Below are 26,832 nucleotides of genomic sequence, written 5' to 3' on the forward strand. Positions count from 1 at the left end.
ACCGGACGGCACCGTCGCTGAAAGCAGACGGGGAGCGGCAGAACCCGAGCGACGACAGAGGCGCAGCTGATTGAGATGCCGACGCACCTCACCAGAGGCCCCCAAAACCAAATACATCGCGCGGCCGAGGCAGCGAAGAATGCGCCCTGCGAGCCAACGCCGTGAACCTCGATAGTTGCGATAAAATACAACGTCGCCTGGAGCAAAAGCAGGAGTCTGCCGCTGCGCAGGAAACTGATGCGGCGGATGCAGCAAAGACATCAAGGTGCGATGAGGACGACCGTGGAGCAACTCAGCCGGCGAGCGACCATCTCGGGGCTGAGAGCGATACGAAGACAAAAAGAGCAACAATGCGTCCTCCCGAGAATGCGACTCTTTCAATTTCAACATCTGTGACTTGAAAGTCCGGACCAATCGTTCAGCGGCACCGTTGGACTGAGGCGAAAACGGCGCGGATGTCAGATGTTGAATACCATTGGCCTGGCAGAATGACTGAAATTCTGCAGACATGAATTGTGGGCCATTGTCGGAAACAATAGTCTGCGGAAGACCTTCAATGCAAAAGATAGCAGACAACGCTTGGATGGTGGCGGAGGACGTCGTGGAAGACATCCGAACAACAAAAGGAAAATTACTGAAGGCGTCGACTAGAACCAACCATCGAGCATTCCAGAATGGACCAGCAAAATCAATGTGCAAGCGTTGCCAAGGGGAAGTGGCTTTTGGCCACGCAAAGACTTCCCGCGGCGGTGCGGACTGTTGTTCGGCACACGCCGGGCACGAAGAACACATATTCGTAATCGCAGCATCTATTCCGAACCAAGTACAGTGCTGACGAGCAAGTTGTTTCGTTCGCACTATACCCCAATGTCCTTGATGAAGAAGCCGTAAAACAGAGGACTGTAACGAACGTGGGACCACGACTCTGGACTGATCATTATCAGAACGCAACAACAAAACACCACGTCGAACAAAAAGTCTCTCCTTGTGAGCAAAAAATCGGCGAACCAACGGATCCTCGATCCGAGACTTTGACAAAGGCCATTGCGTAGTAACAAAACGTAAAACAGTAGCAAGGACAGGGTCAGCAGCTGTGGCTGTAGCGACACGACGAAAATCAATCGGAAACGATTCGACCACTTCATCGGTTTCCGAATCAATGAACATGCAAGCAAGTTCGGAAGAATCGAATGCTTTATCCTCAGCAACAGGCAAACGGGACAACGCATCGGCGTTTCCGTGCTTAGCAGTGGACCGATACAAGATATCGTAGCGGTACTGCGAGAGGAAAATAGACCAGCGAATGAATTTCTGCGCTGTACGTGGAGGTACAGGCTTGTTCGGATGAAAAAGCGACGTCAAAGGTTTGTGGTCTGTGATGATGGTAAAGTGACGACCATACAAGAAATCATGGAACTTAGTAACACCAAACACGAGAGCCAAAGCTTCTTTCTCTATCTGTGAATAATTTCTTTGCGCAGCCGAGAGCAATTTGGACGCAAAGGCAATAGGGCGATCATGGGAGCCAACTTTGTGCGCAAGCACCGCACCGATCCCGAAATCCGATGCATCTACCATCAACAAAAGGGGTTTCTGGGGATCGAATGGCGTAAGGCAAGTATTAGAAAGCAACGCCGATTGCAACTGGCGAAAGGCGCGTTCGCATTCCGTCGTCCAGAGAAACGGAACACCTGTACGGCGTACGCGATGAAGCGGAGCTGAAAGAGAAGAGGCATTGCGCACATTCACTCACACCTTGTGATTCTACATTGTTCAATGTTCTTGCGACATCAGGACGCAATGCGTGAGGAACAGTGCGCGCTCTGAAAAATTTCGGTTGCGCGTTTACCTTCAGTTCTAAATGTGCTTCATAGTTTTTAGCGCAACCTAAGCCCGGTGCAAAAATGTCTGCAAATTCGTCACACAGCCGAGAAACACTGTCTGTAGGCACAGTCTGATTCACAGATAGGACCTGATTTACAATAGACATGTTAAACAACTTAAATAAATCGAGACCAAATAAGTTCACTGCAGAAGAAGAACGAAGCACGTAAAATGACACAAGTTTTGTTTGTCCCTTGAATGTTGCAAGAAGGCTGCACTGTCCTAACACAGGAATTTTCTGTCCGGAATATGTAGTTAGCTTAACATTTGCGGCACGCAACGGAGGTGCGCCCAGTTGTTTGTATGTGTCGTGATTGAGCAATGAAACTGCAGCTCCGGTATCGAGCTGGAATGGTATCACTTTGCCTTCAAAGTCTAAGTCCACAAAAAGTTTATTGTCCTGCTGACGACAAGAGCGACTGTTTTGTGCAATTGGAACAGACACTGGTACAGAATCACTTGCTAATTGACGTGATTTCCGGCGACGTCTACGCACAGTTTTTGTGGGACGAACACAGTTACTGTTAGAGAAAGTGTCACTGGACGAAGTGGAATTAACGACATGAATGTCCATAGGCGAAGGTCCACGAGCCTGAGTGTCCTTGGGTCGATTCCGGCGCGAAGCAAAGGGCCTGGAATGATTGTGATTGTCTGATCTGAGCTTTTTCTGGCAAACACTTTGAACATGTCCTTTCTTATTGCAGAAAAAGCAAATAGCTTGGCGTGACGGGCAATGTTCACGCGAATGTCTAGTAGCACACCGCGGGCATGATTTCACTACATTTGTGGGCTGGCGCGGCACACCTGGCGTAGCACGCGGCGGTCGCTGTGTGTCCGTGCGCGAGGCCCGGCTCCCGGGCCGCGCCGCGCGTCCAGCGGGCCGGTTAATGTTACACACGGCTGGCGAAGTTTCAAAAGATTCCTGAGCACAGTCCAGTGTGTCCTGTCTATCCAATATGTCTATCACTTGTTGAAGGGAGGGATTAACTAGTTTCAAAATTTGCTCCCGTATGCGAACATCAGAAACGTTCTGTGCAATTGCATCACGCACCATTGTATCTGAATAAGAAAGACCACAGTCACATTCAAAGGCACAGTCCCTAGTAAGTCCTTGCAATGTTGCTACCCACTCCCTATTAGTTTGACCGGCCGTACGTTTTGTACGAAAAAACGTATACCGTTTTGCAACCACATTAACTGTTTCTTTGAAATAGGCATCTAAGGCAGACAAAATTTCCTCGTATGACAAGGTTGCTACGTCGCGGCGGGGAAACAATTTCACTATCACACGGTATGTGGACACACCGACACAAGAAAGCAAAAACGGCTGCCGCTCATTACCTTGAATTCTGTAGGCAGCCATGTGAAATGCAAACTGACGAGACCACTCTTGCCAGGTCTCATCGGCTGCCACGTATGGTCGAAAGGGAGGTGCAACAGCGTTCAGTGGCAGCGGTAGCGAAGAATCGGCGGCGGCCGCATCGGTTTGAATGGTACGTTGACCCTGGACGAGCTGTCCAAGGGCATCCAGTAACGCCTGCGTCTGCTGAGTCTGCAAGCGATAAAATTCGGACAGTACATCTGGAGAATGTGGCGAAGCCATGACACAAATAAATGGAAGCAAGCAGAACACTTGAAATCGGCCAAAGGCGCAAATGAATTAATACAAACTCTTTATCTCGTCGCCATATGTTGTGTTGTCGGTATCTGGACCGACACAGTGAAGTTTAGCTGAAAAAGAAAGCTTGACTAACGCGGTAGCCGATAGTGCAAGGCATACAGCAGACGGGCGTGAAGTCTGGAACATGAGAACTTATAAATGAATACGAAGAAAAGTATGTAGATGCTTTTTACTTAACTTTTCTTTATTCCTTGGAATACATCTCTCTTGAATACTGGTAAGCTATAGGCACTGATACAAATGGCTCCTTGCTAGTTCGTTGCCATTAACTTCTGATGGCTATTCTGTCTCTCGGCTAATGAGAGAGAAAGGCTTCATACAACTGGGCGATAGCTAGGTTCGCATACAACTGGGCGGTAGCTTGGTTCTCGTACAACTGGGGTCGAGTCCACTCTCGTATCACGAGACCTGCCTTGGTGGTGGCGCTAGGTCTGCGATCACAGTGGCGACACGCGGGTCCGACATGTACTACATGGACCGCGGCCGATTTAAACTACCACCTAGCAAGTGTGGTGTCTGGCGGTGACACCACAGAACTTACCACAAATTTCCAAATTTCCACAGATTGACTGAGCAAACATGTTTAGTCATTATAATATAAGCATTAAACACAATGGTGATGTTTCTGTATCCGAAAATGGTCCGAAATATCGATACTGATTATAAAATAATTATAAAACACAAACAATTCACCAAACAAAAGCTTTCTCTGTGTTTAGTTTTACATCTCTCTCTCTCTCGCTCTCTCTCTCTCTCTCTCTCTCTCTCTGTCTCTGACACACACACAGCCGGCCAGTGTGGCCAAGCGGTTCTAGACGCTTCAATCTGGAACCGCGAGACCGCTACGGTCGCAGGTTCGAATCCTGCCTCGCCCATGGATGTGTGTGTGATGTCCTTAGGTTAGTTTGGTTTAAGTAGTTCTAAGTACTAGGGGACTGATTACCTCAGATGTTAAGTCCCGCCGGCCGGTGTGGCCGAGCGGTTCTAGTCGCTCCAGTCTGGAACCGCGCGACCGCTACGGTCGCAGGTTCGAATCCTGCCTCTCTCATGGATGTGTTTGATGTCCTAAGGTTAGTTAGGTTTAAGTAGTTCTAGGTTCTAGGGGACTGATGATCTCAGAAGATAAGTCCCATAGTGCTCAGAGTCATTTTTTTTGTTAAGTTCCATAGTGCTCAGAGCCACTTGAACCATTTGAACACACATACATACATACACACACACACAGACATGTATATACATATACTTACACACACGCTTTCCATTCAGATAGCTGAAAATTCATCAACAATAAAGAATTTTACTCAAGGTAGGTTGTAACCACTCACGTGTTATACTGTCGTTTCTAAATCACTCGGGAAGTAAGTAATAAACTTGATTCGACCACCTAACTAAAAGGTAACACTGTGCCTCGATGGGAGGATTTCTGTACATTCTCCTAATGAATGATACATTCCTGTTCTACAATGTATTGGAGTGAAACTCGCACCTAGAATATTTATCACTCTGACGGGAAACAATTTATCCTAACTAGCCTCTTGCTTTAAAAAGTGGCAAGAAATAGCCACCGTTTGCACCCAGCTTGCTTTATTACAAATGCTGATTGTTCTCTTCTCACCAAACTCGTCATGAACTCGTGTCAAAGTTAGATTTTCAGTGTTTGCAGCTGCTATATATTACTAAAAAATATCATTCAGTCATTGCAGCAATAAAATAATAGATTGATTTAGACAAAACTACTATTATCAAACGCTCTGAGATGGCTTCAACAGATAGGATCGGCGTGTTACTTGGGAAATATGAACTGCCGACTGAAAACGTACACCAAACAACAAGGAGAATGAGTTAATTACTGTCCAGAAATGTTCACGGTTCTTATCTTGAGCAATCTGAATGCTATACAGTAACCTAGAGGGGGGTTTACTGAGGGAGTATTTCAGCATTTTAACGTGCATCGCGAAGAAACAACCTAAGCAATTAAGATGCAAACAACTGAGGTTTCTTATTGTTTCTAGTCAAATATTTCATTAAAATTTTCATTCAGTGTTTTAGCTTCGTTTAGTGTTCCAGTGGCCGTTTGAATCTTTTAGTTTTAGTTAATAGTTTCGTGAAGTTTTCTTGGTACTGATATTAGCTGTGGTGTAGTAGTGTGAATACAAGTAGACAGAGAATTTCGAGACAGCTGTTGTTAGTTCTATAAGTAGTATTACTGGTGTAACTGAACTTAGGTAACGGAGACGTATTGTTTGTTTTCAGTAAATGTAAAATTTTACCATGAGTGGGAAGTGTGGGCTCCGTCGTAGGTTTGTGAGTAGTGCGTTACGGTGTGGGATTTGTTCAAAGTATTTTCATTGGGGGGGAAAGCAGTGGGGAAGCCAGTGGTTATTTTAGTGAGATCCTTTTCCGGGAATGCAGAATTTGTAGTAGAAGTAAGTTAATAAAGGAGTAGGAGGGTAAGATTTGTGCCCTTCAGGTTCAGTTACAACGAGAAAAGGAGGAACTAGATAGGCTGAGGAAGGTGAAGGGTGGTGGAGAATGGGAGCTGGCAGTTGGAAAAAAAGGCAAGTAGGAAGAGGAGGTATTCAGACAGTTTTACTTTGCGTGTATGAAATAGATTTGACCAACTGGCAGAGTTGAGTGGAGTCTCGTGTAGCTGTAGGTGTAGGGACCATACAGATGTCCTCAGAAATTAGGAGGCCTAGGTTAGTTGCAAAGTCTAGCAAAAAGAAGAAGGTTCTGCTGCTAGGTAGTTTTCACAGTAGAGGTGTGGGCCAACAGTTGCAGGAAGTGTTGGGGAGGGGATACCAGGTCACCAGCATTGTCAAGCCTAATGCAGGTTTGGCGCAAGTGACTGACAGCATAGGGGAGTTATATAGGAATTTTACGAGGGAGGATCAGTTAGTGATAGTGGGTGGAGCAGGGAACAGTCCTGATAGGGATGGGGAATGTGATGTAGGGGGTGACCTGGTAAAGATAGCTACTCAAACTGGTGGCACTAATGTGCATTTCGTGCAATTGTTTCAGCGTCATGATCGGCCTCACCTTCAATGCGGCTGCCAGGCGCGTTAACGTGGGGCTGTGGAGGGCGCTGATGGCGGAGGGCATGGTTTACATTTCAGTGGTGCCAGTTGGGTCTGTCAGTTGATCAGGTTTCACTAGACATGGCCTGCACCTCAATAAGTATAGGAAGTGGAGGCTGGCTAAGCTTATAGGTGACGATGTAGTGGGTGGTGGAGGTGGTGGTGTCACTCATTGAAAAATTCCTGTTGTAGTTGGTGCTAGAGCTGCACCTTTTTTAGATTGATGTCAGCTGATAGGTGTACCTGCTTAAAGGAAGTACAACTAAGGCCTCACCTTCCGAAGATGTAATGTGTCCTAGCAGAGAAGGAAATAGCATATTTCATCAAAATATAAGAGGGTTTAGAGATAAAGTTAGTAAACTGCTTTTAGATATTGACTCTCAAATTATTGGTATATCAGAGCACCACTTAAAGAATTTGACAATTCAGAGGCCTCTGGTACCAGGATACAGATTAGCTGGCTTTTTCTCAAGGAGTTCCTTGCGGGGTGGGGGAGTGGCTATGTAGGTAAAAAACAGTATTCCATATGAGTCTGTAGACGTATCATGACACTGCACTGAACAGATATTTGAATGTTGTGCAGGGGCAGTTGAATTTTGTGAAACTAATATTCTAATTGTTGTTGTTTATAGGTCCCCTAACTCAGACTTCAGAGCATTTCTGCTCAAGCTAGAGAGGGTTCTAGATTCACTTTGTAGGACGTACCTGAAACTAGTTATATGTGGTAACTTAAATATGAATTTTGTATACTATGGTGCAAGAAAAAGGATGCTGGTAGATCTCCTAAATTCATATGATCTGATACAGGCTGTGTTTTTCCCAACAATGGTTCAGGGGAACAGTAGCACAGCCATAGACAATATTTTTATTTATTCTTCATGACTAGATGGGCATTCAGTTAGTAAAAGCGTGAATGGCTTTTCAGATCATGATGCACAAATTTTAACCCTAAAAGCCTTTTATTTTCAAACCAATTTCATATTGTAAGATGTGTATATCTCTAATGTCTATTGTCAAAACACAATTGATGAAAGCTATTTATATTTTATTAATAGGATTAAGTAGGAATAATTAATATTTGTCATTCTGGAAATAATTGTGGCAGCATGGAATGTCTGCAACAAAGTATTGTTGGCAGGAGAGACCGCACATTGATATAAGGGTGGGCGGGAGAGACCACATATGGAAACATTTTAAGAAAAGAGCGGGAAAGACCGCGCATTGATACATTTTGTAATGATAGCAGGGATTGTCTGCAACAGAAAACATTGTTGGCGGGAGAGATCACACTTCAGCGTTCGTAGGAAGTCTGTAGTAAGCGAGATTGAAGCAAGTCAGTAGCAGGACTGAAGCGAGAGGTTGAGAGGAGCGGTGTGCCTGCCAGCTACCAGCCATGATTTACAAGAGATTATAAACGGATGTGCAGCTAACTATTATCATAAGAGGAACTAATATTATGGAACTATTATTTTAAGAAACTCATTACTAGTGAAAGTATGTAAAAAGTAAGTCACATTTGAACGTTTGTAAAATCATTTCATTACCAACAGTAAATACCTGAAGAGTCGTTTTCAGAATATAATTAATTTTTGCCAGCAAAACTGCATTACTGATTATAATCCATCCCAAAAACCATCAACGTAAAACTTTGAAAATTTTTATTATTGTCAAGAAAAAGTTTAACTATGAATTACGTAACATCAGTCAAATTAATTAAAGTATAACGTCAGCTTTGCTATTGAAGAATAATGTCAGCTTTGGTAATAAATACAGCCACTTATTATGACAGCCCACCAGCAGCTAATAGAGTGTAGTAAAACAGAGTAAATATATTCATGTCGCAGTTCGATGTAGCAGTCAGTTGGCGATCCAGTAACAGTAAAAAAGGTAAGGAACAGTTTTGGGTTATTGCAGATAACGACTGAGGGCCACGACGACGACACATTATATGATTCGTCGAAATAATCAGCATATCACTTTTATTAAGCAGCATTTAAATTAGTATGCAAAGATTGCACTTATTATTATTGAGAAAGAGAAATAATTTTAAAGGAGAGATTTCATTTGTTATCATTAAGCAAGAGATAGAAATCCTAAGGGAAGGTTTCATAGGTTATTGTAAAAGGGAAGGTTGCGTAACAAAAGAGATATAGAGGAGACGGGAAGGTTTCACTTGGGGACATCCAGTCAGTAAGACTCTTTAGTGAATCTACTGTGAAAATGAATATGCTGACTCTGACAATTGTATGAATAAGCTAGTGTTAAGTGGCGCAACGCTTATACTAAAGTGTATAATTCACAGCCCATCGGCAATTCTATTTGCTCTATTGATTCTGCGTTGAAAAGTGTTTGTTCAGTGTTGAATCCACTTTGAACAGTGATATATTTTATTGCATGTGCTAATTATAGGCAATGTCCTGCAGAATAATTACTCGTTCTCAAAGTGATAAAAGTGTAGAAAATACTGACGAGAAATTCTTTTCAGGAATAGACAGAAATAATACGTGTGAAAAACCCGATAATGAAACTTTAGGTGAACAGACTTTCGAGAGTAGTAATAATATGGAAACATTTGACGGACAATCAACTTCAGAAATGGCAACTGATAATGAGACATTAGTGCAAACTAATTTGCTTTTAAATACAACAGACGCTACACAGCCATATATTACGCATAGCAGACATAATAGTTTCAGTAACAAAACTGATATAATGCAGTCAAACAGTCTGACTACATTACGTGCAGAAACAGATTCAAACTGTGCACAGCTACACAATCTGCCTAGCAGATACAACAGTTTTACTGACGAAAATTCCGAAACAACGGAAGGTGTGACACGACTATAGTCAACTGAGGATGTTCAAATGAACACAGATGTACAACCTTTAACAACGAATACAAATACACACGGAAGTCAATCCGAAACTGATCCAATAATGGCATTTTTGCTGCAAATGAGACAAGACATGAATCAAAATTGTAACAGAGTGGCACAAGAAGACCTAAAAAACGAAATCAAGGCAAAATGCGCACACACAGATCAGAAATTAGGCAAAATGTACCAAAATCTAAAACACGAAATCCAAATAGACATTCAAGCAGTCGTTGAGAAATGTTCTCAATGAAAGCAAGAATTACACGCCAAAATTCAAGAAATAACAGAAAAATAAGAAGCATTCACGGCTAGCGTACGAGAAACATTGACAGAGAACTTTTCTAAACAAAACGCTCACATTGATGAACGTTTTAACAATAACACGGAAAACTGTTTGATACGCCACCGCAAACTGGTGCTATCGCAGGATAAAGAACGAAAATAACTATCACAAACAATTAATAAACAGCGACAGGACGACAAAAAGAAAGTGTTTGATCAGGGAAATTCTTATGTAGGCAATCACACACACTCGATTTCGGGAGGAATCGAAACGGTTAAGGTGACAAATATTCAAATACAAGAAAGGCTCACGGAAATCCAATCACACAAAAGTGAGGCGAAAATTTCTACACACACTGAAATCCAGAATATTAGAGATAAATTAACAGAAGAAATCCAGAAACTAACTGACACATAGAACACATATAAATCAATCAAGACCCAGAATATTTGAAAATAGATTTTAAGAAAGTAACCAAAAGTAATCGTAAATTACGAAACGAACTGACAGAAAAGATCAACGAACTCACTACAAGAATAGATCTGTTAGAAACTAACAATGACAGTAAATCAGATGACACTACACCAGACTCAGTTTAACAGATTTCTAATAGTAAAGATACACAAATTAAAAATGTGCAACAAACAATCGTAGACCTAGAATCATGTAACAATTTGTTACATCAGAAAATCAATTCTTTACAGCAAGGGATAGCTGATGCGCAAGAAACAACTGCAAACAATCAATTCCAACAGAACACACACCATTACGACATTCCTCAGATCAACAATACATATAATGTCGGTAGACTTAAGAGAGTAAGAGATCTTAATCAGGCAGAAAGACACATAAATTCATATGCACAACAATACGAAAATAATTACACACAAAGACGTGAAGGTTTCGATCACAAGCATTCCTTTCATTGAGAAAGTTTCAATCATTTAAAAACGACAGGACGCAAATACATCCACTGAACAGGATCCAACAATTCAATGCAGCACTCCCTCCGTCATGGCCAGTTCAGCATAAGCTATAATGTATTATTAGTTTTCTTGAAGGGGAACCAACGAAAAGAATGCGACCAATTGCTAGACAGTGTTTTTCAGTAGAAGCATTCCAGCAAGCATTTCTAGCAGCATATTGGTCAGATATCACACAGTGTAGCATTAAGGATCAACTAATTAGTCTGCCAAATTTCGAAAATTCTACTTTCGCAACAATCACACAATTTTTCTAGCATATTATTCAACAGAACCAATACCTGAGTGAGCCATACAGTAATCCGCATTAATACAGCTGTGTATTTAAAAACTCCCCAGAGCATTAAAAGTGTTATTATTAACAAGCCAGCAAAAGGACAGTGTGTATGCATTTAGAGACATCCTGCAATTGATAAAGTTACACCAAGCAGATTATGCATTAATAAGAACTTTTCACAACATAACACAAACCAGACAAACAATGTTAACTGTGAGCAAACACGATGTGGCAATAACAATCGTAATAAACGCTTTCACAGCAAAAATGAAAATTTTAATCGAGAATACACACAAGAATTTAGTAAACAGCAGTATAATAACAATGTACATTACAATTCAAGACAGCAACAAAGCCATCCAAATAACATGACACATATACGACAGGAGAATGTCGATACGGTCGAACTTTCGCATAACTCATCGCCCAGATAATGCGCCAGATGCAAGCCATTATACGGGTCATCCACAAAATGAAGAAAGACAGCCTTTTCAGAGAAACACTCGTGCCTCGCCGTATAACCACAGCTATAATGACAGAATGAGAGAAAACGAACACTGACTGCAAAGGACATTCTACAATGATAATTTTCATAGGAATTCAAACAGTGCACAACAGCCAAGTTATCGTATGAATGTACCACCTACTGCTAATAATCAAAATGGTAGAACAGTACAGCTCATAGAACACTCACAACATTCCGCAAAAGAAAATGATATGCCAAAACATTTATGACGAGCGATAGCCTGTGATGAATCTCTGAATGACAAAACTATGGATAAGGACAGAGAAAAGATACGATAGAGAATGCCATTACATTCAACAATGTGCAAGACACATTCTTACACGAGAAACCGATCTTACAGAAAACTATATGCCACCCAATAATTCAGATAAATTTGAAGTCACAAAATATTTTAGCAATAATTGTTTCAAGCTCACCAATGTGTGTAATTAACAAAGACACATTTAACAGATGCAATAGCAATAATAATTGCTCAGTATTCCCGTTAAACAAAACTAAAGTTAAGGGAGCATTCCCAAAAAAAAAAAAAAGCATTGAAGTCAAAAGACAGACAAAATTAATGTGTGTTTTTGCAGGGCTAACTTTCCACAGCAATTGTTGGATAGTTCCACATTTAACAACTGATATAATATTAGAATTTTCTCGTACAGTACGACGAGAAGATTGACTTTAAATCATCATACCTAACATTACAGAAGGAAGACAGTGAAGTGATAGTGAGATTTCAAAACACGGCATCCTCAGAAAGAATAAAATATGCACAGGATCGAGATTATTGCAGATTCTAAAGATAACAGTTGTTACCTCACACTATACACGAATACACATAATAACGACATGGCAGAGGAACAGTAGTACAATGATTAGAGACACTTACACGCGAGGTTGGAGACAGTATAGCAAAAGATGGCACAAAACGCACGGAATTAGATAATATTCCTGTGCAACATAAAACAATTTTTAACAGTGTTCCTGACAGGATTTATTTTTGAATTTCAGGTGAAACCACATGAGTCTTTCAAACTAAACACTATCCAATCCTGCATATACACACAGAAGAAGTTAAGAAAGAATTATGAGCAATGATTGATCAGGGTATAATTGAACCAGCAGCAAGCCAATATATAAATTCATTACACATGGTTGAAAAGAAGAATGGATCATTCCGTTTAGTTTTAGATTCATTTCAGGTTAATAAAATAATCATTACAGAAACTGACCGACCACAGAGATTAGAAGAGTTACTGCAAAAGTTTCACGGCACCTCTATACATACCACCCTCGATCTCAAGTCTGGATTTTGGCAAATCCAGTTGCATCCAAACTGCCGAAAGTATACGGCATTTCTTTTCTTTGGTGAATGTTACCAATTTTGTAAACTTTTGTTTGGACTGACGATTTCGTCTGCAACCTTTATACGAGCCATAAATACAATTCTCCCACAGGATCTTAAAAACAAAATTACTACATATGTAGATGACATTCTATCGCAGCAGAAAACTGGGAACAGCACAACCACACTCTTCAACAGTTTCTGTATACATTCGAGCAGAACAGAGTAACTATAAACCTCCATAAATCTGAATTTGGAAAAGCCTCAATAAAATTTCTAAGTCATATCATTTCACAAACAGGTATTGCACCAGACTCCGACAAATTGCAAGCATTGAAAGATATCGACATGCCAACAAATAAGAAGGAACTTGGAGCTTTCTAGGCCTTATTAATTATTTTAGAAAATGCATTCATTATAAAGCATTACACACACCCTGGCTATACCAGCTCGCAAGTAAAAACACAATTTGGTCATGGAATGAAGACGTTGAAGCTGAGTTCGAGAATTTGAAAGAAGCGTTACTAAGGGAACCTTTGTTATCACATCCTGACCCAACAAAAAACTTTTCCATTGCAACAGATAGTTCAACTACAGCACTAGCAGTACATATTTTCCTGGATGTAGAGGAGGAAGGTAACACAATCGTTAAACGTATTGCGTTTGCAAGCAGGATGGTTTCTCCAGCAGAGAGCAATTAATTAGAGACGCTAAGCGTAGTATGGGCATTTAAGAGATTCCGTCATTATCTATATGGAAGACACACCAAAGTATATACCGATCACCGAGCAATCCCGTTTTTATTATCAGCAAAACTTACGCATGACAGATTATGCTGTTGGAAATTATATCCACAAGAGTTCGACTTTACTATTGTACACACTCCAGGCACGCAGAATATTGTGGCCGACGCACTATCGAGATCTATACACCATAAACGACTAGGGAAAGAAAATACCTTCTGCCACAACAACCACAATATTATGTATGTCAAACAAGTAGCTTTCCAAAACTTTATATCATCAGTATTACTGGACATAGGGAGAGAACAGCAGAAAGATGAAATACTAAAAGAGATTGTAACGCTTTCGTGAGACCAGAGCAACGCCAAAATCAGACATAATTACACTATACACCAAAATATTCTGTTTATTCGCTCATACCCAACAATTGGCTTTTATGCATTGCAGAAGGGATCTGAAGCAAATTGATATGTTATACGTACCTAAGCTATGCACATTATGGAGCTAGGAAATGCTTTCTAATTCTTCGACAAAGTTGTCACCTCAACAATATGGAAAAACGCGTTCGCAAAGTTATAGCATTTTGCAAAATATGTCAGAAAGCTAAATCATCAACAGTATCACATATTCCACCACTGTTTCCCATCATACCAGTTCAGCTAAGGCACATGGCAGCAGCAGATCTTTTCGATTCAATCCCCAGAACAAGTAAAGGTTATAGTTATATCCTAGTAGCCATAGAACTGACATCCAAATTTGTAACATTTTCTTCACCAAGGAAAGAAACAGCTAGAACAGTACGAAGAGCATTTGTAAGAGATTTTCTATCAGTAGTAGGACATGTACAGAAAGTTCTTTCAGATAACGGACCGCAGTTTAGGTCAGACATATGGAAAAAAATGTTAGAGAGTAAGAACATAACACCAATATCCATATCTAGATATCACAGTTCTTCTAACCCATCAGAAAGAATAATGAAAGAGATTGGGAAACTATGTAGAATTTATTGCCACAGAAAGCACACAAGATGGGACGAATACATTTCACAGATTCAGGAAGTAATAAATGCAATACCTACTGTAATACCGACAAATAAAGACCCACCGAATACACTTACTGAAATGATTACTTTTCCAAATAAGCGTAGACTTCGTCATTGTGAGATAATAAACATGGCACTAGCAAACATTAAACGACCTGCAGATCGTCGGAAGAGGCAGCAGAAGCAGGTAAGTAGATTACAAAAATACGAGGTTGGCTATAAGGTACTAGTCTGTACCCATTATCTGTCACATAAAGGGAAGAACCAGTGCAAAAAATTAGAACTTCTTTATGCAGGACCGTACAGAATTCGAAATATTCTGCACGCTAATTAGTACACATTGAGACACTCAGCACAAAAAAATCGAGAGGAAACCATCATATGTGAAACATAAAGAAATTCTTAAAACAGAGAAACCTTCTTACAGTGATACATATAGACAGAGTATAACAATGAGCTTTCTGACACATTCCAGCAAGCCTGAACACAGTGAGTTACTAATGGGTTATTTACATGCACAACAGGTCGCCTCAACACTATCATAGATAATTACACAGAACACTAATAGCATTCTTAGCTTTCCCGCAGGACATTCATTTCACTTTATGAAAGGTAAGTGAAGCAATTAACAGCACTGCTTTCAATGTAAATGTATAACACATACAAATGATTTTCTCACAGTAGTAGCAATTAGATGTGTTCTTTAACCCATGCATGCAGCGTTGTTGCCATTATTCACCAAAATATATGTAGTTTCAATTATAATATAAGTATTGAATATGGAGAGATATGGATAAATGTTTTACAGGTCAGGCCGAGAGCTGACATGATTTTCCAGATGCAGAGAGATGTTGAAGTCGTGCCGTGTACTGACGATTATTAGCGATGAATATTTTAGTATAGGTAATGCAGAGAGATATTGAAGCTATGCTGTGCGCTGACGATTATTAACAATGAATATTTTATTATCAGCTATGTAGAGAGATGACACGAGGTACAAGGGAGAGAGGAGAATGAAGATGTTAGTGCGTAAGGAATATAATTAAGCAGAACAAATTGAATAGTGAACCACATTACTTCAACCTACGATGTTTTCTATGAGGTGTCAGAATACGAAAATGTACACCACAATCATACCTAGATGCACACCATCACTACAATTGGAGTTGGAACTCATACCTGATGTAGCTGCAGCAACTCAGGCTATTCAACAGTTAACTCAGTGTTTGGTCACAATAAACTATTGATCAAAGAGACAACAGAATCACACAGCGAAACCTGGTGTTGTACTATGTGAGGAATAGAAACGGACTTTTCAGTGCATTCACAGCCAGTTGCCAGTGCTTTGACCATGCTATCCAGTTCCTTTTCTTTTTTTTTCCTTGCTCGAATATGGTCCTTATAGATGCCAATTTTACCAGTGAAACAAATTTATAATGAAACATAAAGTATGTTCTAATTTTATGCATTTCATAACTATTAGAGATAGAAATAACTTTTACTACCTGATGTTCACTTCCTACTTACTGACTCATATTATTTGTATATTTTGATGTATACTGTTTTGAATATTCTCTTTGTTAGACTTAGGAAAACAAATTCTTATGACAGTATATGTATGAGCTTTATTGAAAGAAATATTCTATCATTAACTTACTTATTACTACACATAATTCTATTATCAAATTTTCTCCTTGCATCCAAATGACTTAACGATGTAGAAAAATTTTAAACAAACCCAGTGGAGGGTCATGTAAGACTTGTATATTTCTATTGTCTGTTGTCAAAACACAATTAATGAAAGATATTTATATTTTTTTATAGGATTAAGTAGGAATAATTAATATTTGTCATTCTGGAAATAATTGGGGCAGCAGGGAATGTCGGCAGCAAAGTATTGTTGGCGGGAGGGACCGCACATTGATATAATTTTAAAAAGGGCGGGAGAGACCACATATGGATACATTTTAGGAAAAGAGCGTGAAAGAACGAGCATTGATACATTTTGTAGTGGTAGCAGGGATTGTCTGCACCAGAAAACATTGTTGGTGGGAGAGACCACACTTTAGGAATATGCACAGTATTTAACAATTATTTTCTGAGCATTCCTGGTGAATTAAGTAAAAATTTAGTTTCTACAGGGAATCATATAAATTTTGCGGCAAATACCTTTCCGAGATGGACGTCTGAAATACTCCTCTATGATACAAACAAGACAGAGATTGAGTCAATAAGTAAATCACTAAGGACTAAGAACTCTCATGGTTACGATGGAGTGCCTAGCAGAATATTAAAGTACTGTGCTGATCATGTTAGCCCTGTATTTAGCCATATTTGTAATCTTTCCTTTAGGAATGGTCAGTTTCCTGAGTGATTAAAATACTCAGTGGTAAAGCCGACTTATAAAAAGGGAGAAAGGGATAATGTAGATAATTTTAGACCTATTTCTATGCCACCAGAGTTTGCAAACGTTATTGAAAAGGTTGTGTATGACAGGATAATTGATCATTTTATATCACACAAATTGCTATCAAATGTACAGTTTGGCTTTAGAAGTCATTTAACAACTAAAATGCTACATTCTCTTTTCTTTGTGAGGTACTAGATGGGCTTAAAAAAAGTTTTGAACGCTTGGCGTACTTTTGATTTAACTGAGGCATTTGATTGCGTTGATCACAAAACATTGCTCCAGAAGTTGGATCATTACAGAATACGGGGAGTAGCTCACAATTGGTACTCCTCTTACTTTAGCAACAGGCAGCAAAAGTTCTTTATTCACAATGTTGATAACGGCTGTGATTTGGTGTCTGAGTGGGGTACTGTCAAGTGGGGGGTGCCCCAGTAATCAGTGTAGCAGCTACTCCTGTTCCTTATTTATATAAATGATATGCCCTCTAGTATTACGGGTAACTAGAAAATATTTCTGTTTGCTGATGAAACTAGCTTGGTACTAAAGGATGTTGTGTGCAACATTGGCTCGGTTTCTAATAGTGCAGTACATGACCTAAGTTCATGGCTTGTAGAAAATAAACTAACGCTAAATCACAGTAAGACTCAGTTTTTACAGTTTTTTACACAGAATTCTACAAAACCTGACGTATTAATTTCACAGAACGGGCATATGATTAGTGAAACTAAACAGTTCAAATTTGTAGGTGTTCGGATAGATTGTAAACCGTCATGGAAAGCCCAATGTTCGGGACCTTTTTCTGAGACGTAATACTACCATTTTTACTATTCGAACGGTATCAGAAGTGAGTGATTGTTCGACAAGAAAATTAGTCTACTTTGCTTATTTTCACTCGCTTATGTTGTATGGTATTATATTTTGGGGTAACTCTTCCCATTCTAAAAGATATTTTTGGCTCAGAAACGGGCGGTTCGGGGAATAAGTGGTGGAAGTTCACGAACCTCTTGTCGACTCCTGTTCACGAGTGTGGGTATCTTGACATTGGCCTCTCAATGTATGTATTCCTTACTGTCATTTCTTGTTAACAATATTACCTTATTCCCAAGAATAAGCAGCGATCACTCGGTTAATATTCGGCAGAAATCAAACTTGCATTTGGATCGGACTTCCTTAAGTCTTGTGAAAAACGTATGCAGTATACTGCTGCATCCATTTTCAATAAGCTACCACTCAAATTAAAATACTCTAGCAGTAATCCAAGCGCTTTCAAATCGAAACTCAAGAGTTCCCTCATGGGTCACTCCTTCTATTTTGTCGAGGAGTTCCTTGAAAAATTAAGCTGATTCTTATTGTACTGTTGATTTCGTCTACTAAATTTATGGACTGACTTTTTTCGTGTTCATAAACATTTATTTTTATCTGTTATTACTTTTATATTGTAATTTCATGTACTGTCACGCTCCATGACCTTGGAGATTTGCTCCTCAATTTGGTCTTATGGAACTTGAAGTGTAAATAAAATAAAAATAATGCATCTCATGTAGCATTCTACTATTTCTTGACTGTGTTCTTTCTTTTCGACACTCATTACGTACTTGCGATGGTACTAAACCTCTCGGATGGACGTAAGACGTTTTATTCCCTGAATATTCAATGCTAACTGTACACCTGTGACCTTCCCATGTCCTTGTGCCATCTAATCCGTTGTGTGTGATTCATATGCGTCATTGAGAGCTTTCATAAGAGTAGCCAGTATTAGTTGTCTACCTATTCAGTCTTGAATGTAATTGTAGGTTAGGAGGAAGGGGTACAGAGGTATGCTTCACTACCAGGGCCGGTATATGGTAGGCAGGTGGAGCTAGGTTAGCAACTGGCTGCCGTGGGCAGCATCCGATGGGCACATTCGTGACGCAAACGGCTTGCACGTTATTGACGTCAATATGACGTGTATTTGATCAGCAGCACATATAGAGCCAGTCTAGCCGGACACTGACACATGCTTTTCACATGTGTGAGTGCATCCTCGAAAATGTAACTTATTCGGAAATAAAAGAAAGAACACAAATGTCATTGATGTTCGTTTTATTTAAGCTGGCCTCTAAGCTTCCTGCATAACCACACCCGCGGAAATGGAAACATATTCCGAAATAGGGAGCGGAGTGTTTGTAATGACGTAGAATATCGATGTTGTAGATTAATTCGTCCTCTATAGGTTCTGCACAGCCACATCTGAGAAACCGCAACATATTCGTCATTTAACAGCGAAATATTGGTGACACGGTGCGATAGATTGTCATAGCTGGTCTCAGAATCTGCTACGATATGAAAACGTATTACTAGCGCGTACCAGGACGCAAACATACTTCTTTCCGCTCTTTAACTCATTGTCCATAATGACAAAACCACGACCAACACATACCAGTCAGTCTTATCATTATTACTCATCCAATAATCTCCTAAAGTCCTATATTACCGATATGTCTTTAATTCACAATAAATTATAAGCAATTGTAGCGCGGATGATGTATTTGTTATAAATTTTAGAGTATCATTGCCTTCAGACAGCATACTGCTATAACAGTCTAGTTACAATACATAAACATCGAAATAAGATTAAATTAATATAGCGTCACAGAAGCTGTCCACTCCACTCTCAGCTTGTACGTGTCATTTTGACGTAACTTCCGAGTAAGCTGCGCGTGTCAAGAACGCATCCCTTTTTTTTTTTGTTTTCTTTTGACTTTACATCCTTACCACGAAGTTAGCGGAAGCGGTTAGCACACGATCAGGGATAAACGCACTTCGTTGCAAGTGAGTTACTTAGCGTATAATATTTAACAATTTTTATTTCTGTCTTTCTGATGTTATGAAGGAACCATTTTAATCATTCTAGGTGTAATTTAAAGTGCGGTTCTATCATCATTTTCGAATTTATGATAGGAAATACTTTAGGTATGTGTGAGTTAGAGGGGGACAATTGCTAAATTATATGAAAAAAAAGTAAATTAGTTACTAAGTACTGCGTGCACACACTTTATTCAACATGTAAATATCACTATAGATATTCGGATTTGGGTTATGACATGTTCGATATGCGTGCCATCATTGGCGATGGTGTGGCGAGTAGCGAAATTCTGCTTGAACAGCTGAAGTGTCGGAACATCGATGCTGTCGACAGCCTCCTCAATGACTCTTTTCAGCTCAGCAGTGGTTTTGAGTTATTGCTGTAGCCCCACAAAAACAAGTCGCCTATGTTCAGATTCGAAGAACATGGCGGTCAATCGAGGGCGATTCCAGTGGCCTCTGAGTACCCCACAGCCAGAATGCGGTCCCAAAGTGCTCCTCCAGGATAAAAACTCTCCTGCTTAGATGGTTCGAGCTCTGTGTTGCATAAACCACATCCTGTCGAAATCAGGGTTACTTTGGATAAAGAGGATGAAATCATCTTCTAAAACCGTCACGTACCGTTCGTTAGGCTCTGTGCCATCAAAGAAGATTGCACCAATTATTTAGTGACTAGATATTGCACTTCATAGAGTCACCCACTGAGGGTGAAGGGCCTTATCGATCACGAAATGCGCATTCTCAGTCCCCCAAATGCGCCAGTTTTGCTTACTGAGGGAACCCATACACATGAAAATGGGCTTCGTCGCTAAGCCAAACCATATTCACATCAAAGTTCGGTTCGTCAGTTCTGTGGACATTGGTGTTGGCGAAACAAAACCGCTGTTCCATGGCCCTGGGGCTTAATTGCTAATGTATTTGAACTTTGTATGGGAAGAGATGAAGGTTTTCAACAACAATCTGTTGCAGTGTCTCCTGGTTTATTACCACCTGTTGTGCTTCACGTCTGATCGATTTCCTGGAGCTGGTTTCTAACACAGCGCATGTCTTCTCGATGTTTTCAGGCGTTTCCGCCCTTTCTGGACGACCAATATTGCAAACTCTGCCATCACGAGTATGACCCATTCTCTCCAACCTGCGAATCAAAATTCTTGATTGTTAGTACACTTGGACTGGTTGTCTTCAGTTTGAACTCGGTCGCAAACTTCCTTTGAGCCACAATTGGGCTGTTATTGTTCGCATAGTAGGCGTTCACAAGCGGTGTACGCTCAGACACGCCGTATTGGCCGACAAAAACAAAGCGTGTGCGCATGCGAATACTAATTCTCATCACACCCCGAGGCCAGCCGTGCAGTTAGAACGTCCTAACGCAAGCCGTTCAAATGTCACGACGATTTTATATCATATAGTTCAATGATTCTCTCCCTGTAGGTAAAACGTGTAATGCAGTGTAAAGAAACTTTACTCTCTCATACAGTTACTACAGTGAAACCATTCTCAACGTATAACATAAATTCACTAAATGCATTTTCACTAAATGTAACTGCAAGAAGCTTGAGGTTGAAATCGATTTTCTTCTAGAGCTTTAGGAACTAATAGGCCTGTGGCTTTGTTCAGCTACAACGCCACATGGGTGGTTGTAGGATTTAACCACTTTCCCTATTAGGTGTAGGATTTAACAACTTTCCTTGTCAGCTTTCAGTAAATGCATGCACCTTCAGTGTGTGAATGATGTATAGGAAAATTTCCAAATACATTGGAGCCCCGGTAATTCGAGCTAACTGGGATTGAAGATTCCTCAATTACAAAGAACTCTGATAACACGGAAATATCTCTAAATCAACAGGTAAATCATGAATAAATGTGTAGTGAGCACAATAATGATTAAAAATAAAAAAACAATGGTAGCCTACCTGTTATTTATATTTACAAACATGGGCATACATTATGCATTTCCAAGTTGCAAAAACCTACGGTACATTTCACAGAAGTTGTCGAAGGCCCTTCTTTTATAATATAACCTCGTTTTTAACAACAGTGTTGCGCAATCTTCCTAGAAGCGTAGTGTCAGTAGGAGTAGCTTCCGCAGTGCCATATCTAGGGCTGCCACAATCTCGGTGTGAGCGATTACTGGTACAATTTCTTCAGGCAATTCCTCGTCGTCACTGTCTTCATAGGGTTCACTAACCATTTCAACAACTGCAAAACCGGTCGCTTCACGCTGTTCATCACTGTTCATCCGTTCTGATGATGATGATGATGATGACGATGTCGGTTTGTGACCAGGTCAGCATCATTGATATCAGCAACCGTACAAGTTCCAAGTGTTGAGCCGCGCCCATTGGCCGCTCGGTTTGAGGGGCAATGTCACGGATTGCGCGACCCCTCCCGCTGGTGGTTCGAGTCCTCCCTCGGGCATGGGCGTGTGTGTTGTCCGTAGCGTAAGTTAGTTGAAGTTATTTTAAGTAGTGTGTAAGTCTAGCGACCGATGACCACAGCAGTTTGGTCCCTTAGGAATTCACACGAGTTCCTATCTTTCCATTTCCAGTCTCGCCAGATGATGATGAAATGATGAGGACAATACAAACACCCAGTCCCTGGGCAGAGAAAATCGGTGACCAGGCCGGTAATCGAATCTGGGACACCATGATTCAGAGGTATCCATTCTCAAACATCACTCGTATTCCGATTTTCCCATCCAGCAAGCGTTTTCGTCAGTTCTGCAAACGCTAGATCATTTTAGTCTGTACTGTAGGTATATGTTTCATTCCGTAAAATCTGTTTCCAATACTTTGTTAGTGTCTCCACCTTTATTCAGACTATGAGTTGGCTATCTAGAAAACTATGCCATTTATCGTCTTTTTTTTCAGAAGTTCTTCGGTGGTTCCTTCACCTTTTGTTGTATGTGAAACGTCTGAAGCAAACGACGACGATACCTTTCCTTGAAGCAGTGTAAGACGCCTTGGTCTATAGGCTGTGTTAAACTCGTCACGTTAGGGCATAAGAACAATGCACGAATACCGGCACGTTGTAATTCTTCATCATCAGGTTGTGAACCAGTGTTCTCAAGCGTTAAGACTGCTCTGTAAAGAAAGCACTTTTCTTTAGGTTTCTTTTCGTCTCTCGAACAAAATCTTCGAAAAACCACTTTTTAAAAATATGTTTGTCCACCCAATCATATTTTCGACCTTATGTAACAGGAAGTGGAGAAGCAGTGATATTTTTTTAAAACTTTAGGCTAAGCAAACTTTCCAATTGCGGGCAGCTTCAGTTAATGGTCTCCATTTGCTTTCGATGCAGCCTGGGGCAGCCGTTTCTTCTTTGGAGACTAGAGTTTTAGATGGAAGCGTTTTATAATTTATCCCTGTTTTGTCACAGTTATTCAGTTGATCAGAAGATTTTCTTCTTGTATGATGTTTCTTAATTTCTCACAAAATTTTGTAACAGTTTCAGAATTCGCTGAAAACTTTTCGCAGCAAATTTCATGTTTCCTTACGCCGTATTTCTTCTTCCACCTTACTAACCATCCTGAACTTTCAGTGAAATTGTCCTCATCTTCCTCTAACTCATTCCTAAAAAATACAGATATTTTTTTTCGGAATAAGCCCTGAAACTGGATTTCCTTTTTGCTAAATATTTGTGACAAGGTAGAATGGATTGTCATTCCTGGCCTCAGTATTTGCTATGGTATGAAAACATTTTATTAGCATACACCAAGTTGCAAACCTGTTCCTTCTCCTCCTTAACACGTTCTCCGTAATGACAAACCCATGACCAACACATACCAGTAACAATATTTTTATCACTCATCTAATAATGATCAATAACGAGTAAACCAAACGAACAAACATTCACTCGTTTTTCCATACTAAGATTTCATCACTGACTTCCGTTCAAATCGTGAAATAGAACACATGTTTGAGGAAATGATGAAAATTCCTGAATTTTGTCTCTGTTTCTGCTCCAATCTCCGATTGTCTCTTCACCGACTCCATACTCAGCAGCAAGATTTTTTAATGCTTCGCCTCTGTCTAGTCCATTCAAACTCTCCAGTTTCACATTCATCGACATAAATTTTGTCTTCCTCTTGCCATTCATTATAAAGCATTAATTAAAACATTAAAAAACATACACTTACATATGTACAATACTACGAGTTCTGAGCATTTAGAGAGGGTGGGGTTGCTGGTAGCTGTGAGGTCGAATGTTGGGCGCCTAATGAGGCACCTAAGGGATATGGATGCGAAGAAGGGAAAGAAATCCAATGTGCACTCTGTGAGCATACTGGGAGCAATCATTCCAGATGTCGAACGGTTACTTCTGGATGCCATGAAGAGCACAAGGTCCAGTCAACTATATGTTGGCCCTCCTGATGATACTAACGATGTGTGTCGCTTTGCATCAGGAAAGATTCTCTCTGGTTATGGGCAGCTAGCAGACTTAGTGAAGACTAAGAGCCTTACTTGCAAGATGAAGGCAGAGCTGACCATCTGTAGTATTACCAATAGAATCATTGAAGGTCCTTTTGTATAGAGCCAAGAGAAGGATCTGAATCATAGGCCCAGAAGGTTCTGCGACCGTGTAGTTTGTGTCAAAGGGTCGTAGGTTTCTGGGTTCTGCTAAATAGATCAGGAGTTCTCTACAAGCACGAAGCAGCTGCATGGGTAGCTGGGACTGTTTGGAGGGGACTGGATGGATTTTTAGGTTAGAGGGTTTGGAGAATGCATAGAAAGCTTCAGTTGCAAATATGCAGGACAAACGCAGGAAAAGAGTAGACACAGCAACAGTCAGCATTGTAGATGTAAACTATCGTAGCTGTGTTGGGAAAGAGACAGAGCTGAAAGTGCTAATAGAATGCACTGCATCTGAAACCATTATAGGTACAGAAAGCTGGCCAAAATCGGAAGTAAATTAAGCCGAGACTCTTTCTTGACAAAGGGCCTTACTGTGTTCAGAAAGGGAAAATTAAGTACCGTTGGTGGTGGACTTTTTCTGTAGTGATGGACTTTTTCTGTAGTGAAATTGAAGTAGATAGGTCCTGTGAGTTAGTATTGGTAGAGGTTATATTATACAACCAGAAGAAATTAATAATTGGTTCCTTTTACCGACTCCCCCCTCCACCCCACTTTTACGATAATATAGTTCCTGAAGAGTTCAAATAAAAATTAAGTGCCATTTCAAATAGGTGCCCTACTCATACAAGTGTAGTTAGTGGTGACTTAAATCTACCCAGAGAAAACACTTGTTTAAAATTGGAGGCAGGGATAAAACGTGATCCGAAACTGCGCTGAAATCTTTCTCAGAAATTTGTTTGAGCAACTTGTTCAGGAGCCCAATCGAAGAGCAAATAGTTTCGAAAACATTCTTCCATTTACAGCAACAAATAATCCTGACCACATCATGGTAGATACGGACATTAGTGACGACCAGGTTCTTTTAGCTGGATTAATAAATATAACATCCAAAACCACCAATAATATACACAGGATACACCTGTTTAAACAGTTAAAAATTCGCTAGACAGCTTCATAAGAGACTGTCTCCTCTCCTTCCACTGTGACTGTTTAACCCTATACCAGACGTTATTTGAATTCAGAGAAACAGATCAGTCACAACAGAGAGATATATACCATATAAATTAATAAGAGAGGATACTCATCCACCTAGGCAAACAAAAAGGGGCAGAACACTGTTACAGAAGCTACAAAGAAAGCACCCAAATTCAAAAGAATGCAAAATGCCCAAGATAAATGCTTACAGAAGCTCACAATTTAGAATGAACCTCAGTGCGATGTGCTTTTAATTGTTCCCACAAAGAAACACTGTCTTGAAATCTGGCAGAAAACCTGAAGAGACTCCGGTCATATGTGTAGTACACTATAGTACCCTAGTGTCAAGTTCCACTCAGTAGCTGAGTAGATGATATTTGATGGTGCTTCCAACTTTGTTACATGGTAGATAAAACCTGTAACTTTATCTTTTTACCATAAATAGTTAAAATTTATAGTTTTAACTGTTTATGATAAGAAGTGTGGTGTTACTGAATATCACCTACTAGCAGAAGAAAATTTAACCAAATACGATAAACAAAACTGATTGAAAAAATCAGTCAAATTACAAATTGTAAAACATTATGAAAATGATTGAAAATATGAAAATTTTAAATTTTTAACTGAATATAAAAACAATGAAAACCAAAAATATAAATTTTTTACTAAGTAAAAATATCTCACTCTTCATAAGTAAACTGGAAACATGTAAACTCTAAAAATGACATCTAGTAAAAATTTTTTGTAGATATAAAATCTAAAAGCAGAATCCAGTAAAAAATAAACTCATTTATTCATTTTCAAAAATGAAATAATTCCTTTGTCTTATATATTAAGTCCCCAAATCTACTATTCAATTATTCATAATATACACGGTGAGTCACCTAACATTACCGCTGGATATATTTCGTAAACCACATCAAATACTGACGAATCGATTCCACAGACCGAACGTGAGGAGAGGGGCTAGTGTAATTGGTTAATACAAACCATAAAAAAATGCACGGATGTATGTTTTTTAACACAAAGCTACGTTTTTTAAAATGGAACCCCATTAGTTTTGTTAGCACATCTGAACATATAAACAAATACGTAATCAGTGCCGTTTGTTGCATTGTAAAATGTTAATTACATCCGGAGATATTGTAACCTAAAGTTGACGCTTGAGTACCACTCCTCCGCTGTTCGATCGTGTGTATCGGAGAGCACCGAATTACGTAGGGATCCAAAGGGAACGGTGAGGGACCTTAGGTACAGAAGAGACTGGAACAGCACATTACGTCCACATGCTAACACCTTTTTATTGGTCTTTTTCACTGACGCA

Source organism: Schistocerca piceifrons, chromosome 4, assembly GCF_021461385.2.
Source record: "Schistocerca piceifrons isolate TAMUIC-IGC-003096 chromosome 4, iqSchPice1.1, whole genome shotgun sequence".
NCBI classification, from domain to species: Eukaryota; Metazoa; Arthropoda; class Insecta; order Orthoptera; family Acrididae; genus Schistocerca; species Schistocerca piceifrons.